Raw genomic sequence first — 17,098 nt, 5'->3', positions numbered from 1 at the left:
ATTTTTTTACATAAAGAAACTTAATGCTGTATTAATAAATTCAGTGTGTAGTTTCAATTGGAATAGTTCCAAAAGTGAGGTTTTTGTGAGGTTGTTTACAACCAGGAATAAGTGCAAACTTTTTTATTTTCAAGAATTCTTTGAAATTGCTAACTTTGTGTCTACAATGAAATTGTGCTACAGCAGTTGGTAGATCATATATTTTTCCTTCAATTCCACTTGCATTCCACTATATTTATTTTTGCCAAAAGATGAATTATATTTGTTAATTGAAGTCTGAGATACCAACATGGAAAGTGAGAGGCGTTATATTCAGTATCTCTTATACCACCTAATGTGAAAATAACCTTTGGAAGTCACAGCTATACCATTTAAAATTGACAAGGATAAATTGATTTCTAGGTATGTATTTTTCATTACCAAAAAAAAAAAAAAAAACAAGTTGTGACTGGAGAGAACAATCTAGTATTGGAGACATCAAAGGCACTGCTTTGATGAGAAAAGACTTATTTAGCTCCTAGATTTAAATTGGTAGTGGTTCTTAATTATTTGGTTTGTGATACATATGTCTGTTCTTCATTTGGTGGATTGAGATAAGAAGCATATTAATAATATTGAATATAAAATGCTCCTAAACTTTATTATTGCACCTCTACAGAATGGACTGTTATTGTTGATTGCAGTAATCTATAGGCAGCCCATTTTAAATGCTCTCTGTGTTTATAAAGAGTAAAAAGTAAGTATTCCCAAATGAATATTTTTACAAGTAATATCCATATTGAGATTCATTTGATGTCACTTTTGAGGGATTAGTTATGATTTACAGGTGTGTTTTTAAATTGACAGCACCAATTATCATTCTTTATATAATGACATTTTTTTTTTTTACTGAGCTGTTGCATGACTTATCCTGTGTTACCATCCAAAATAAACATTTTATGAAACACAGAATAAACTGTCTTTGTTTATGAATTAAACTTTTGGAGCATCCTGTTTAAATGAATTTAGGTTTTGTTTTTTTTTAATTTGCAACAAAAGCTCTCATGGTGTGAACACTTAAAGTCCATTTAATAATTATACTTGCTTTTTCTATTTTGTAAAAATCCTAAATTTGTTTCCTTCTGATTTGCTGTTGTATTTTGGCATTGCTTCATTTTGATTTATACAGAAGTTGGTGTTAGATTTTTATGTGATGCACCATAAATGTTATAAGTGTTGAATACTAACAGTACTTAACTACAAGAAGGACATAGTTTTGCCTTCTGCACTAAAATTATTTAGGGGAATATGCTGATTGGGTTTTACTTTGTGTAATGGTTCTTTTAGTGTCACTAAACTAGCAGAGCAGCTGCTTAGTTATGAATCTCATACCTTTTTGCTTCTCTACATTGTTTTTTTTCTTTTCCCTTTTGTATGCTAGTTCTTCTTTTTCCTGCTTTCCAGCTTTTTTTTCTTTCTTGTGTTGTTTTTTCCATCTTCCTTGGAGTGATTCTGAGAGGATAGGAAAGAAGCAAAAGAATATGATATATGTTTGACAGAATATCATATATTCACTATGAAATAATTCATCTGTTTTCTGCATCATAAGTCAAAAAAGAAATGGAAATAAGCAAAAATAAAAATATTTGAAACTTTGATTAGTAAATGAACTTATTTTGAAAATTTTTAAAATTCCCATTTTGTGATTTATTATAATGGAATGACTATTTTAGTTACTGTTCCCAGGCTGTAATAAAATTAGCTAAGATTGGAATAACATTTTTCAAATAAATGTGTTTGGGTTGGGATGAAAGCTGGAGAAGAATTCTCATTCACATTGGAAATTTAATGCATCTTCTGTGATATATCTTCTTAAGCACTATGTTAAAATAGCTACCTTGCCCTACTGAATAAAGTTTATCAGGTAATGTAATACTCTCTCATTGCTAAAGTGTTTTTGTCTTCTTTTAAATACATAAATGAACAAAAGATGATAATTTTATTTATACAGTCTTCTAAGATTTAGAGAATACTTTATCTCATGAGCTAGGTGATCTAATACAGTTAGTAAGCTATAATTATACACATTATAAACTGGTAATTACGATCCACTCACACTTAAGAGAAATTAATTTTGATCTCTCCAAGTAACTTCTTAAGGTGAAAACAAAGTATGGCAAATGTTTCCTTTCTGCCAATAACATATGTCAATAAAGGCCATTCAAATATTTCTTCCCTAATGCATACTAAATTTCACAACAAAAAAAAAGAAATGACTAGAAGATATTAAATTATGCTGATCAGTTTTTCCAGAGTTTCTAGGATGTTTTCTGTAGTTAAATACAGAGGTCTTGAGAATTAGAACCCATTATTGAGGAATTAAGAACTGTATTAGGAGAGAAGAGAAGTAACAAAGTGGGATTTAGATTTAATCTATTCTTTAAAAGAAAGGGACACACTGAAGTAAATAAATGAAAGAAAAGATGCAGTGCTTAGGAACCTCATATATCACTTAACTACAACTATAGTGATAAGTTGCCACCCCTTTTTTCTTGAAGGGCTCTCTTTACCATGCACTCACGCAGGTAATCCTAGGCTGTCATATTTGTGTGGTGTGATGAGACATTGAAAGATCATAAAGTAGGAGTAGTCAGGTATTTGTAGGAAACAACATTGTTTTGAGAAGTTGCTTGAATGGATCTTAGAGATTACCTCCTTCAATCTGTTTTATAGGATAGTTGACCAGTTATAGGATGGGCAAAAGAAATGTGAGTGTAAAAATAATGTTTACTTATTTTCCAGAACTGATGATTTTTGTACACCAACAAACTGTGAAATGTGCATATTGGTGTGAATTGCATATTGCTTTATTTTGTGGGCCTCTGCCCTCTACTGGCTGAAATAATGGAACTCTCAGAGAGACTCAGTCCTATAGATATGTGTAGCTAGCTGGTTAGTAACTTGGCAACAAGTCACTATGGGATTACAGTTTATATGAGCATTATAGTTTCAATTTGTGTTCCCTTTTCCCTATTTCCCACTAATTGTGAAATAAATTGCAGTGTATTTGAACATCATTTTTTAAAATATAATAATGATATAGCCACTTTAAGCTAGGAATTCCAAGGAAATTCTTAACCTTTCTAAAATTATATTCCTATTCCAGAACAGAACAAATAATTTGTACCTCCCAGGAGTACCAGGAAGTTGAATGGTCTCACAGAACTACTTTGAGGGCTATAAAAGAATACTTAATTTGTTAACTAATAGTGGCTTTTATGACATTGAAAGTTGTTACAGTTAACTTTAATAACAAAAGCAAAATCTAATTATTGGTTTAACAAATACTATTTTTAAAAATAAGTCCTCATTTTGAGTATATGTGTTAATGGATATGCTATATTGTTTTCTCTAAGGATTTGATGGCTGCTAGTTTACAAATATCAATTAATTGTTGGTGAATTGTTTGTATGTATATGTAATGATATAGATATGTGTACAAAGAAGAAGCTGAAGAAGATTTATCTGAACATCATATTTTAATCTATGTGACTAGATATTTTTAAAAATTCTTTTTAACCTCCTAATCTACTTTTTACTTAATGTTATTAAATATTGACATTATGAATTATCAATTTTGAAATGTGTTCATATAAGTTTCACCTATTCCATTTCCATAGTTAAAACTTTTTAAAGTCATTACTGCCCTAAATCTCAAAACCTCCAGTTCCTTTGCTTGTTCATCTTTCTGCTCCATTTCAATCTTTGTTCATCCATGTCAGACTTCCTAATTGTGGGTGTATCTGAAAGTTCTGTCTTTCTCTCTGGATACTCTTTTGGTGATTTCATTAGTTCCCATGGATCCAGTTACTATCTCTATGTAAATGACTTTTGGATTTCTGTATTTAGCCCTAGTTTTTTTTTTTTTCCTAAGTTCTAAATCCAGTATCACCAGCTGTCTATTAGAAATTTCCAATTGGATGTCCTTAAGACATCTTAGACTCACCATGTCTAAAGAAAAACTCATTGTCTTTTTCTCAATAATCATGCAATTTGCACCTTTGGTGTCATTCTTGATTCTTCACTGACCTCCACATCTAATCACTTGCCAAATTTTGTCCCTATCTTCACAAGTATCTTCACATTTCTCACATGTGATTCACTCAGTTGGCATCTTAGTTAAGGATTTTCATCTTTCACATGGATTGTCACAATAACCTTTTTTGGTTTCCCTGTCTCAAGCCTCTCACTACTCATCTGTATTCCACATTGCTTTGGAAGTAAATTCCCTAGATGTAGCGTGGTCATCTCATCTCTGGTCACCAAACTCTAGTGCCTTTCTATTATCTCTAAGGAAAATATAAATTCTGCTTGACATTTGTATTTATACAAATTACCTGGCTCCTTCCTACCTTTCCAGTCTTTTCTCATATCACTCCCTTCCTCATATTGTGATGCAGCCAAATTGGCCTACTAACTGTTCTACACACAACACTTCAACTTCTGTCTCCTTGTCGATGGTGTGCACTTTTTTTTTTCATCTTTTCCTCTTGGAATCTCCAATTAAAAGTCAGTTCAAATGTTACTTTCTATATGAAGCCTTTCCTAATGCACTTGGAAGCTACTACCATGCTACCTTATATTTATTTTGTATTGAGGATTATGTATTTATGTTCTTTCTCCTACCAAAGTGTAAACTCCTTGATGTTAGGTACTGGTTCACTTTTATCTTTGTGTCCACAGTACTTGGTACATAGTAGACTGACCAAAATCTCTTTTTCCTTTTAGATAATTAGTGGCTAAAGTACTGGGCCTGGACTCAGCAAGTTCAAATTTAGTCTCAGCCACTTACTAGCTCTGACCTTTACTGAGTGACTTAACTAACCTCTTTTTATCTGTTTCCTCAACTGTATGATGGGGATAATAATAGCACCTATCTCCTAGGGTTGTACCAAATGAGATGTTTATGATACATTTACAATAAATATTTACTAAGTGCTTGGTTCAGTGCCTGGCACATAATAAATGTTTGATAAATGTTTCTTTTCCCTCCTCCCCTTAACCAGATAATTGAGAACAATAAAAATTATAAGTGAGCTTTAAAATAATTTTTAAAGATTGAGAGGCCTAAATAGTAATAGCTTGCTGATGAAATCAGGAAGAGCTGTGAGTTTTGAATCCAACTTCATACTTGGTGCAATACAGTTAGAAAGATGCTTTCTCCAAATATTAATCATTGACTCTATTACTTGTTTTATCACTTTCAATACTGATGTTGAGTAAGGCTAGTATACATATATGGGGAAAAACTTAATGTACCACATTCTTCCAGATTTAGTCAATGGAATTAACATTGGTTTTTTCCTTTCTCATTCCCTATATCCAGTCTGTCACTAGATCTTGTCATTTTTTGCCTTGTAGCTATCTTTTATATTTTCTTTCTTCATTCCTACCGTCAACATTTCAGTTAATTCAAATATTTTTAAGAGGTTTAATTGTGTACAGACACTGTCCTAGATACTAGAGATAGAGGTTTGAAATTAAGATCTGCCTATGCTCAAGAAATTTACATTAGTGCTGTGAGCATTTATGCAGATTAGTGTAATATAAAGTAATATATTAATAAGGCATTTTGGAGCCTTGAGAACTTAGGTTTGAATATGTTCTTTGCTTTGTGATTAATTTATCCCTCAGGATCTTAGTATTCTCATCTGTAAAATTAGGATGTTGGAGTAGTTCTTTAATTTATTTATTTGATAGTTTTTCCCAGTTGCTTTTAAAACAATTTTTTACATGTATTTTTAAAACTTCTGAGTTTCAGATTCTCTCCCTTTTCCCTACTCCTTGCCCCTATTAAGAAACCATATGTAAGTTATGCTTAAAAAAAAAAAAAAAAACCCTAAAAAAATCCTAAAGTTAAAAAAAGAGAGAGAGTGTGTTTTAATCTGTATTCAGACACAATCAGTTTCTTCTCTAAATGTGGATAGAATTTTTCATCAAAAGTCCTTCAGAGAAGTTATGGATCATTGTATTTCTGAGAATAGCAGAGTCATTTACAGCTGGTCATCCCAGAACATTGCTATTACTTTGTATATGGTACATTTCACTTTGCTTGAGTTCATGGGGGACTTTACAGGTTTTTCTGAGAGCATTCTGCTCATCATTTCCCATACAACAATAATATTCCATCATAATCACATGCCACAGTTTATTCAGTCATTCCCCAATTGATAAGCATCACCTTGATTTCCAATTTTTTGCCCCAAGAAGAGTGCTGTTATAAATATTTTTGTACATAAAGGTCCTTTTCCTTTTTAAAAAACCTATTTTGTGGTCAAAGGATAAGAACAGACAATTTTCAGAGGATGAAATTGAAACTATTACCACTCATATGAAAGAGTGTTCCAAATCACTATTGATCAGAGAAATGCAAATTAAGACAACTCTGAGATACCACTACACACCTGTCAGATTGGCTAAGATGACAGGAAAAAATAAGGATGAATGTTGGAGGGGATGCGGGAAAACTGGGACACTAATGCGTTGTTGGTGGAGCTGTGAACGAATCCAACCATTCTGGAGAGCAATCTGGAATTATGCCCAAAAAATTATCAAATTGTGCATACCCTTTGATCCAGCAGTGTTTCTATTGGGCTTATATCCCAAAGAAATACTAAAGAAGAGAAAGGGACCTGTATGTGTCAAAATGTTTGTGGCAGCCCTGTTTGTAGTGGCTAGAAACTGGAAAATGAGTGGATGCCCATCAATTGGAGAATGATTGAATAAGTTATGGTATATGAATGTTATGGAATATTATTGTTCTGTAAGAAATGACCAGCAGGATGAATACAGAGAGGACTGGCGAGACTTACATGAACTGATGCTGAGTGAAATGAGCAGAACCAGGAGATCATTATACACTTCGACAACGATATTGTATGAGGACATATTTTGATGGAAGTGGATTTCTTTGACAAAGAGACTTAACTGAGTTTCAATTGATAAATGATGGACAAAAGCAGCTACACCCAAAGAAAGAACACTGGGAAACGAATGTGAACTATCTGCATTTTTGTTTTTCTTCCCGGGTTATTTATACCTTCTGAATCCAATTCTCCCTGTGCAACAAGAGAACTGTTCGGTTCTGCAAACATATATTGTATCTAGGATATACTGCAACATATCCAACATATAAAGGACTGCTTGCCATCTAGGGGAGGGGGTGGAGGGAGGGAGGGGAAAAAAATCGGAACAGAAACTAGTGCAAAGGATAATGTTGTAAAAAAAAAAAAAAAAAATTACCCTGGCATGGATTCTGTCAATATAAAGTAATTATTAAATAAAAATTAAAAAAAAATAAAAAACCTATTTTGAGATTCATGCCTAGTAGTGGTATTGTTAGATCAAAAAAACCATAGCCCTTTGGCATAGATCACATCTTTTGATCATTTATCAGTTGGGGCAGGGCTTTTATTTTTTATAAATTTGATTCAGTTCCCTGTATGAGAAATAGCACCTTAGAGAAACTTGCTTCAAAATTCTTTTTACAATTATTGTTGCTAACTATTTCCTCCCATTTTATTCTCTCTCTCCTTATACTTATCTGCCCTGGAAGTGCTAGTGGTGTCCCCACTCCATTGTAATTGTAAGATCTAATGTTAGAGCAACAGTTTTTCCTCAGTGCTAATAAAGAGACCTCCTGTGAGCTGAGGCCTCTGGTAGTTGCTACCACCATCACTACCTACACCACCCTTGGTTTCCCAAGACCCTCTCACCCTACTGACAAACCTTCCAGTGCATATTTGATGCCTCTGGGCTGAGAGACCGCCAATACTGCTGCTGATTCAGAGGTCCATCGGCCTGTTCCTCCTTTGCTGGTGCTTGTCAGGGCTATATTCCCATCCTGGTGAGACAGACCTTTCCTGCTTCAGCTGAAAAATGTTCTATTCCATTTTGGGGGGTATCCTGACTCTTAAATTTGTTTAGAGTCATTAAAGAAATTTGGAGCAGTTGGGGGAAAGGTTGGACAAGTTTTTGAAATTCTTAAAAAAGAGAAAGATTCAAAACTAGGTTATAAATGAAAGGAGAATATGGGTCAAGGATTGTAACAAGTATCTAGGAATGTGATAAATAATCAGCAATGGGATAAATAAAACATAATAGACTAACCTCAAAGTAGGAGACACTGCTAACAGAGTGGCAAGGGTTAGAAAGAAAGTGGCAGTGAAGACAAAAAAAAATAGCTTTTTTTCTACCTCCTGGTATAATATAGACAAAATGTAATTTATATCTAATAAAATGAGTTTCACAGGACATAAATGAACTGAAGCATAGCGATTTGGGAGGATTGTGAAGGAACAGCAAGACTAGGAGGTATGGCTAAAAGGAAAAGAAACTTTATATCATAATAGGATGTAAAGGGGTTAGTGCTTACACTCTGCCAGAATACTCTCTGAGAGTTCGAGCTTGTCTCCATACCATGATGAGTCCTTTAAAGTAAAACGTGAACTGAGGATGTGAACCATATGAATTTTCCTATTTAAAATTACTTCTTTAACATGTCACTTCTGTTTTCAAGAACAACTGCTATTACTATCATACCTTCGTAAGGGCCCGTACAGTTTTCAATAGAAACTTTCAGATTAAGAAGTAAGATTAAAGGTTTTTTCAAGAAAGCCAAAGGTTTTTCAAAGTATATTGCTGACCCTAGTTGAGCATCAGATAACTGACTCATTTTAACCCTGTTCTGATTCTGGACAAGTTTCTATCTACTCATCACACTAAACTTCATACCTAAGAATGAAGGGGCCTGAGCCATATACTTCATCCCAACCTGTTCTCCATTTAATCCTTAGAAAGATCTGGCTAAAATACGTTAACATAGTAAACTTGTTCAATGATCAACTATGATAGACTTAAATCTCAGCAATACCATGATCCAAGACAATTCCAAAAGACTTATGATGGAAAACGTTGAATATGAATGTAGATTGAAGTATATTTTTTCATTTTTTCTTTCTCATGGTTTCTGAGTCTTCTTTCACAATATGACTATTATGGAAATATGATTAATATGACTATATATATATACACACACATATATATATATATCAGTTTGCTTCTTGTCTTGGGAATGAAAATGGATAGGAAGGGAGGGAGGAAGAGAAAATTGGAGCTTGAGATCTTAAAAAAGTGAATATTGATAACTTTTTTACATGTAATTAGAAAAAATACTATCAAGTGAGGAAAAAGTAAAATAAGTTACAAAGAAAGAAAGAAAGATACACTCCTGTTATGGGCCAGAACTCTCTACTTGAAACAAGGATTCTTACAAGGTGTTAAGCCAGTGGAATTGATAAGACAATGGTTATCTAGTTTAGCATGGTGCTTAATAGTTCTCTAGTTCAGTATGATTGATTTAATCTTGCAACAAATAATGGTTCCCTAGTGATATAATGACTGGTTGCCAGTGATATAATGATTGGTTTATACTCAATATACAGTAAATGATCTAAGTATAATAGAGCATATAAACTGGGACAAACTCATCCAGGGTTGGACTCAGAGACACATTCATTCCGTTTCCCACTTTTGTGGTGGCTGGGGGCTAGAGCACAAGCCCTAGGACTCAAAGACAGATTTACTCCATCTCACACCACCTGTCCTGTCCTCCTGCATTTCCTCCACTGAGACCAAGCTAGCCCACCCCAAGGCAAGGAGAAAATAAAGAATTTGGACTTTAACACCTGTGTTCTCGAGGTGATTACTCAGCTGAAACGAAGGCTGCTCCAAGATCTCCAGAAAACCAATTACTGAAACAGCCGAACAAGTTTGTACCTCCTTTTCTAGTTTCATTCTTTTCACCCCTCCGCCCCCAGGCAGTTGGGGTTAATTGACTTGCCCAGGATCTCACAGCTAGGAAATGTTAAGTGTCTGAGGTCAAATTTGAACTCAGGTCCTCCTGACTAAAAGACTGGGGCTTTATTCACTGGGCCACCTAGTTGCTTCCCCACTTCTTTTCTTTAAAAGAAAGTATGATAGAGAATTGGAGAGAAAGAGGACTTCATCAGTAATATACTTTTTTTAAAAATAATTTTCTTACTGTTGTCTAACCACAATTCTTTCCCCAGTCCTTCCCCCCATTCTCTCCTACAAAAACAAAAACAAAAAAAAAAGCCAGTAGTGAATAACTCTGAAACCAGAAGTTTCCTCCCAAAACCTGGGTGTTTTTTTTTTTCTTTCACACCAATATATATTAAGAGAAGATACACACAGAATACAATGGTAGTAAGACATCCATGGCCAGGGCAACTCATGACTTTGGTCCTATAAGGACTTTTAATTCTTTTTCTACATGTGGATTGCTCATGCTGCTCCCTTCTAGACATAGAATCTCTTTTTGTTGTTCAATTGTGTCCTACTTTTCATGATTCTATTTGGGGTTTTCTTGGCAAAGATACTGGAGTGCATTCCATTTCTTTCTCCAATTCATTTTACAGATAAGGAAACTAAAATCAGGACCATACAGCTAATAAGTGTCTGAAGTCAGATTTGAACTCAAAGATGAGTGTTTCTGACTCCAGGACTAGCACTCTGTGAACTATGAACCACCTAGTTGCTGGGGACTAGATCACTTAGCTAGTTTTCCTGGTTTTACTCCATAGTTTGACTTGTAACTGCAAGGGCTACTTTTCTTTTGAATCTATAGTTTGTTCTCTGCTTTGCAGTAAGGTCCTTGGAACAACCTTCACTGACTGTCTTTAATTCTCTGACTCTTCTCCCTGATAAATGCAATGTCTCCTTCCTGGACCAGTAATTCCTGCAAAGCAGCATACTAGTAGGGGAAAGGGGCAGAAGAAAAAAATCATCACACCCTCTGTTGTTCTTTGGTTTAATTACTAAGGGAATGACAAAGAGTGATACTCCAGCAAGAGCTAGGTTTTTCCTCCACTGATGGTTCTCTTCTAGATTTCCAGGGATCATCCTCCACAGTTTTGTTGCATTCTTTCTCTAGAGTTGGTAAGCTAACTTTTAAAAGAGGATCCAGAATTTTGGGAATATAGTGATATTCTAGATTACAGAGAACTTGAAATCCCTGCAATCATCTCAACAAGACTTAAAGTGCCATTCTGGGAGGGGGAGGAGGGTGGAATCATTCCCACTTAATCTCGAAATCAGAGAGGGATCTCTGAAATCTTATGGAGACTCTAGAATAGACAAACTAGGGTGAGTAGAGCTCAGGTAGGCTTCCATGATGCTTAGGGCTTGAGAATTCCTAACCTCATACCTTGATTTGACAGGAACCTGTGGGGAATAGATAAGGTGAAGAACTTACAGGAATGTATGAATTCTTTTTCTGTATTTTATTATTTCTGTGTCTCCCCTATGACCTGTATATGTGCAGGCTCATATCTACTTGAGCCTTGGCCAGCTAGAAACATATTTACTTAACCTGAACTGATGACATTTATTGGTATTTGACATTTATCAATATTTAGTCTATTAGCTGGACCACTGTCTGCTTGATTAAGCCTGAAGGCCTGACTTTGTTTCCCAGAAATCAGGAGATTTCAGGGAAATAGAAACCTTCCATTCCAATCTCCCCAACTAGCAACAACCAATTAGATGCCTCCCCCTCCCCTTCTCAATGCTCTCTTACTTGTGATGTAATTTCTTGTATAAAAGCTATGTATTTTTACTACTTCTTTAGCCCTCCTACCGCGAGCTTATCTTGCGATGGGACGGCTCATCCTCCGGAGGTTTTTCAATAAACAACTTTTCTGCCTTCTACTGAGTGATCTCTGAGTAGTCATTTTGGGTAAGGGTCTTCTACATCCCTCACAGATGGGGGCTCGTCCGGGATGGGGTCTTTGGGGGAGATGGCTATGTGCACCCCGAACAGGGACAGGCGCCCACGGAGTAGTTTTCTCCATGGTCTCTGGCTCTGGGTGAGCAGCCTCCCTCCCCTCTTAGACAACGACCCGAAGCAGGAATACTCAGTGGAATGCAGAATTGAAGATTGAAAGAAGTAGAGTCCTGATGGCCAGCATTTGCAGCCTGAAAAGAAACATATGTTCTCGAGGTAAAGCTCTTGGGAAGTCTGGGGGTTTATTGGCTGGGTCGAGGGAGACCCTGAGGGATTAGCCCTCTTAAATTTATTTTTGGTGTGGACTGCTGTTAACCCCAACGATAAAGGACTTTTCCTAAGGAAGCTCTCGGGTGGCTGTGGGGGCGTGAGGGTAACATAGGGCCTCCGCCTGGGCGTGAGGGTAACATAGGGCCTCCGCCAACACCTGGATCGGGTCCAGGGTGGTATAGAAGCAGTCCGAAAATTTGTATCAGGTCGTTAGCTAGGAAATTCAAGACTGGAATGAACTTCCCAGATATACAAGGGAAGAAAACTGGGAGGATGTATATCCCAGGATTATTTGGGTATATCAGACTTAAATCTGTATGTAAAAGGTGAAAATAGAGTTTTGTGAATGTCTGTGTGTATGTCTGCTTTGCATTGCCTTTGTTCTGTGTTAAAAGTTAGAAAGCTCATAAGAGATAAGAATTCAGCTCTGTGTTACAGGCTTAGAAAAATATCAGGATGAATTGTGGGAACTGGAATTCATTCAGAGTAGTAATTCTTTCAGAGTGGCTCAGAATGTATTGGTCTTAGAATTTGGGAACTAGTTTTGGGCTTCTCAAGAAAAGAAAATCATTTTTCTCTCTCTCCCTCTGTCTCTGGCAGTGGCTTTGCAGGAAGGGGGAGAGAAGGGGGAAAAATAAAAACATAGATTGAAAGTTTGGAAAGTTTTGAGAAAAATAGAAGAACAGTGGCTATCGCTCCTGTAAACAAGGAGCCTGTTATCAGGACTCAGCCAGAGAAAAAAATTCTCAAGGTAAAGCAAGGATTGGTGCTTAACTCTTTCCTGGTTACTAAAGAAAAGACATGGGAATAAAGTATCTAGGTAAATTTTAGGAAATTTCACAAACTGAAGTACTGGTTAATTTTAAAATAACTTTAAATTAGTGTGTGTGTTAAGATTGGAAAATTTAAGATCAGAAATAAGAAACTGCAGATATTGGAAGGGAGTAATAAATATAGAGTAAGAGAGGTAAATAGTTGAACACAGGGGCGTAATGACCTGTTGGACCTGTGGGAAAACTAGGCCTACTTCTAAAGAAAAAAAATTTGCAGGAAAAGAAAGAAAAATCATTATTAGTAAATTTGCCTTCATGGAATTAGAGAACAGAAAGTTTAAGAAGACTAAACTGGGTAATTGTTTGCAATATTTGATTAAGAGTTTTGGGAATTTACTATATTTTAAAGAGGTACTATAATTTTGAAATTGAAATAAAATTAAAATTGAGGGAAATAATTTACTGTTGCCTAACACATGTTAGATTTATTCTGAGTATAAAATCTTAAGAATTTTTCGAATATTGTGGCCTTTACAACTGAAGAGAAAAACTTTTCTTTTTTTTTTTTACTATTTGGTTGGACTTCAAATTGAAATATAGGTTATTAAACAAAATGCCAGTAGCTTACCTTAGGGGGGGCTTGTGTTTGTATCTCCCTACTTAAATGGTATGTTGCTTTTTAAAAGTATTGAGTAATTTGTAAACTATATTATAAGTTTTATGAAATTTGATTCGAAATTAATTGTGAATCTTGAAGTTTAAAGTTTAAAAAAAGATGATTTAAAGACAAGGGAAAAGAGATTGATTTACAAAAGCAATTAATAGTTTAAATAGAGCATCTAGTCGGAAGGATTTTTGGTTTAGGAGTGTTTAAAGTATGTAATAAATTTTGAACAAGTAAGCATTGGGAAGAGAGAGAGAGACAGAGAGATGGGATAGGAGAATGAAGGTAATCTAAGAAGGATTGATTAGTAGAAACAAATGATTTCAAGAAGTCGTCAGTGGGAAAAAGAAGGAACTGGTTGGAAAGGGTAGTCACAGAGAGATGGATGTGAGAAGGGATGTGTTTTTGTGGGAGGAGAGAAAGCGAGCAGCAGGGGAAAGCGGCAGCCGCTTGGTTCCTTTGGCTGAAGAAAACAAATGGTTATTTAAAGAGACAAATTGCTCTTACAAGATGTTAACTGATTGAATATTTGTTTCTTTAGATACATAATGGTTATGAATATTAAAGAATATGATCAGAAATGTGGTATAGTTTGAAAGGGTTATTTCAAAAAGTTTAATTGATGTTTTCAAGAACTTTTCAGATTCTTTTTATGTGAAAATAGGAAGTTTTAATTAACTGTATTGATGCCAATTATCTGAAATGGGACTTTAAGGATAATAGTTTTTGCCTTCTTCCTTTTGAAAATGTTTTTGTTGTGAACCATATGTAGTTTGGGATTTTTCTGTATATTGGGTATTTTAAAAGCAAAATGATTGGTATATTAAATTTATTCAAGATGCAACATCTACTTGGGTATATAAGAATTGTGTGAATTTTCTGGGATAAATTTCTTACTGTTATTGATATAAGGTCATGGTAAATAACTGAGATTTATTTGAAACTTTGAAGACGAAATTCTTTGGGCTTGTAATTAATGCTATTTGGAAGTTTTAAAGCTCCACTCTTTAGTGTGCTGAAGATTGAGTTTTAACTGCTTATATTATGTTATAGTTATGTTCTTGCATTTTTTCCTCCTGTGACTGATTTCTATGATCAGAACAATAGTTAATAAGAACTGTTAAGGTAATTCAAATATGTCATACCTTGCTGTTTCCAATCTGGTTATATGTAATCATTATATCCTAAATACTTAGGCAAATAAGTATTTAGCCTGGTCATTTGTCTGTTACTGGATATTTGTGTTTTATTTAAAAAAATTTTTTTTTAATGATAAGAGGACAATTTACAATTGTCTGTGAAACCTAACTGCTATTTATTGGAACTATAGCTGTCTGCCTGTCCTGTGAAGCAAGCTTATTCCTTCACATAGGAACTGCTGGCCAATCTATACTGGCCTCCCCACATGTTGTTGCAGGTCCAGACTATTCTAACTTTGTTAGATTTGGTTTTTTGTTGTTCTAGATTTTGGTCAAATTACAGATTATTGAATCTCTTCTGAGACATGGATCGGCCCATCTGAAGCTTATATTGACACCACACCCACACCCCTGCATGGATTGAGCACTTTCGCCCATTTCTCAGCCTGAAGCAGCTAAGATCGAGACCATCGCCAGTGCTCCTGATGTAATTTGGACTGATATGGGGGAAGTGGGAAAGTGGTTGATGAATTATTGTTAAAATTACAACTCTATTACTAGAGTTAGAAAAAAATGCAAATATTACTGTGTGTTTAAGATTTGGGATGGAAATTATTCAAAATGGTAACTATTGCTGTTAAGGAAGTTATAATATGTTTATAATATCTATGTTCACTTCAGAATATGTAATTGTTTAAGGTATTTGATTTGATTTGATTTGATTTGATTGATTTTAGGAAACTCCTCCTGTACTAGACTGTTATGTATGTAGGAACTTTAATTCACTCTTGGGATTTATATGTGGATGGTTATTTGACTATTTATTATTATTATTTTTTGGATGATTCCTTTCCATGAGGAAAAAAAAGGGAGAGGAAGAGATAGGGAACTAGAGAAACTGGTGGATTTTTCTCAAAATACCTAAAAGAGTGGGAACCCTTAGTTTTCTTTCACTTTTGCCTTATGTACTTCTGCCCCACCCCCTATACCACCAGTTCAGATTGAATTGGAAGTCCTTAAACAATCCTTTTTGTTTTTACTATGTTTTAGCTTTGAAATCCCTTATTCTGTGGAATTGCCCTGGCAGACTCAGTTTTGGGAACTATTCTGTTTTAAAGAAATCTCTAAGATAAAGACACTTGTCTTGGGACTGGCAATCTCCAGCCCTGTAACCCCAGTTTCTTAACTGGTACCTCAGCATTTTTAATAACATTGCCCTTTTGAGATCAAGCCTCTAAAGTTTGGGGTTTGCCTGCCTTCATGTTCTAACTGTGCATGCTCTGATAGCTCTGCTCAGAAATCTGTATTCTAGTAGCAGCCCTGTCTGTCCCCCTGGGTGGGGACAGGTGGAGCTACTCTAAGCCTCACCCTTCTCCCCTGGAGTGGGTTGCCCCTCTGAATGGGCAGCATGACTGTCTCGAGCCCTGCTACTCCCTCTATAAGCAGAAGCTGAGTTAAGTGCACAAATGACTGCAGACCCCTAACACAGTGAACTGTTCATCTCAAGCTGGATTCTCTGGCTGAGATGATGGCCTTTGTACTGCTGATAACTCTGGGGTTGTCAGGAAGAGACTTGTCCTTGCCATAAGTCCTTGCATTTTCTAGTTTCATTTTGATTTATTTGCCTCACATTGGATTGGTCAAAATTATGGTGCTGAGACCTCCCAGGTATCTTAGGGAGGTAATTCAATAATTCAAATATTCAGAAGAAGAGTGTGTAATGTTGTGCCTCAGTTTCCCTAGATTGTCATCTTTATTTATCTTTGTATTTTTATGTTTGCCAAATGCCAATCTGTTCTGTGATAACTGTTTCTAAGATAGTTGGTGGAAACAATTTTTATGGTATGAACTTATTGCAGTCAATGGTATTATCCTGTTGCTGCTATGTCTATCCTGTATAATTACATTAGTAACCAGAATAGTTCAGTGGTCCCTATCAAAATATTGCATACAGAAGATGCTATTAAAATGATGATTCTTCAGAGAAAAGACTGGAATGTATTAAAGAGGGATGATCTTGATTGTGAACTTGATAAACAATGTATAGATATATTAACTGATTTTGAAAAGTGTGTAAGTTCTTCATAGAAATGTGATAAAAATCATTTACATATTAGAAGGGGGGAGCTGTGGGGAATAGATAAGGTGAAGAACTTACAGGAATGTATGAATTCTTTTTCTGTATTTTATTATTTCTGTGTCTCCCCTATGACCTGTATATGTGCAGGCTCATATCTACTTGAGCCTTGGCCAGCTAGAAACATATTTACTTAACCTGAACTGATGACATTTATTGGTATTTGACATTTATCAATATTTAGTCTATTAGCTGGACCACTGTCTGCTTGATTAAGCCTGAAGGCCTGACTTTGTTTCCCAGAAATCAGGAGATTTCAGGGAAATAGAA

This window comes from Antechinus flavipes, chromosome 1, assembly GCF_016432865.1.
Source record: "Antechinus flavipes isolate AdamAnt ecotype Samford, QLD, Australia chromosome 1, AdamAnt_v2, whole genome shotgun sequence".
NCBI classification, from domain to species: domain Eukaryota; kingdom Metazoa; phylum Chordata; class Mammalia; order Dasyuromorphia; family Dasyuridae; genus Antechinus; species Antechinus flavipes.
This window is presented reverse-complemented; position numbering follows the sequence as displayed.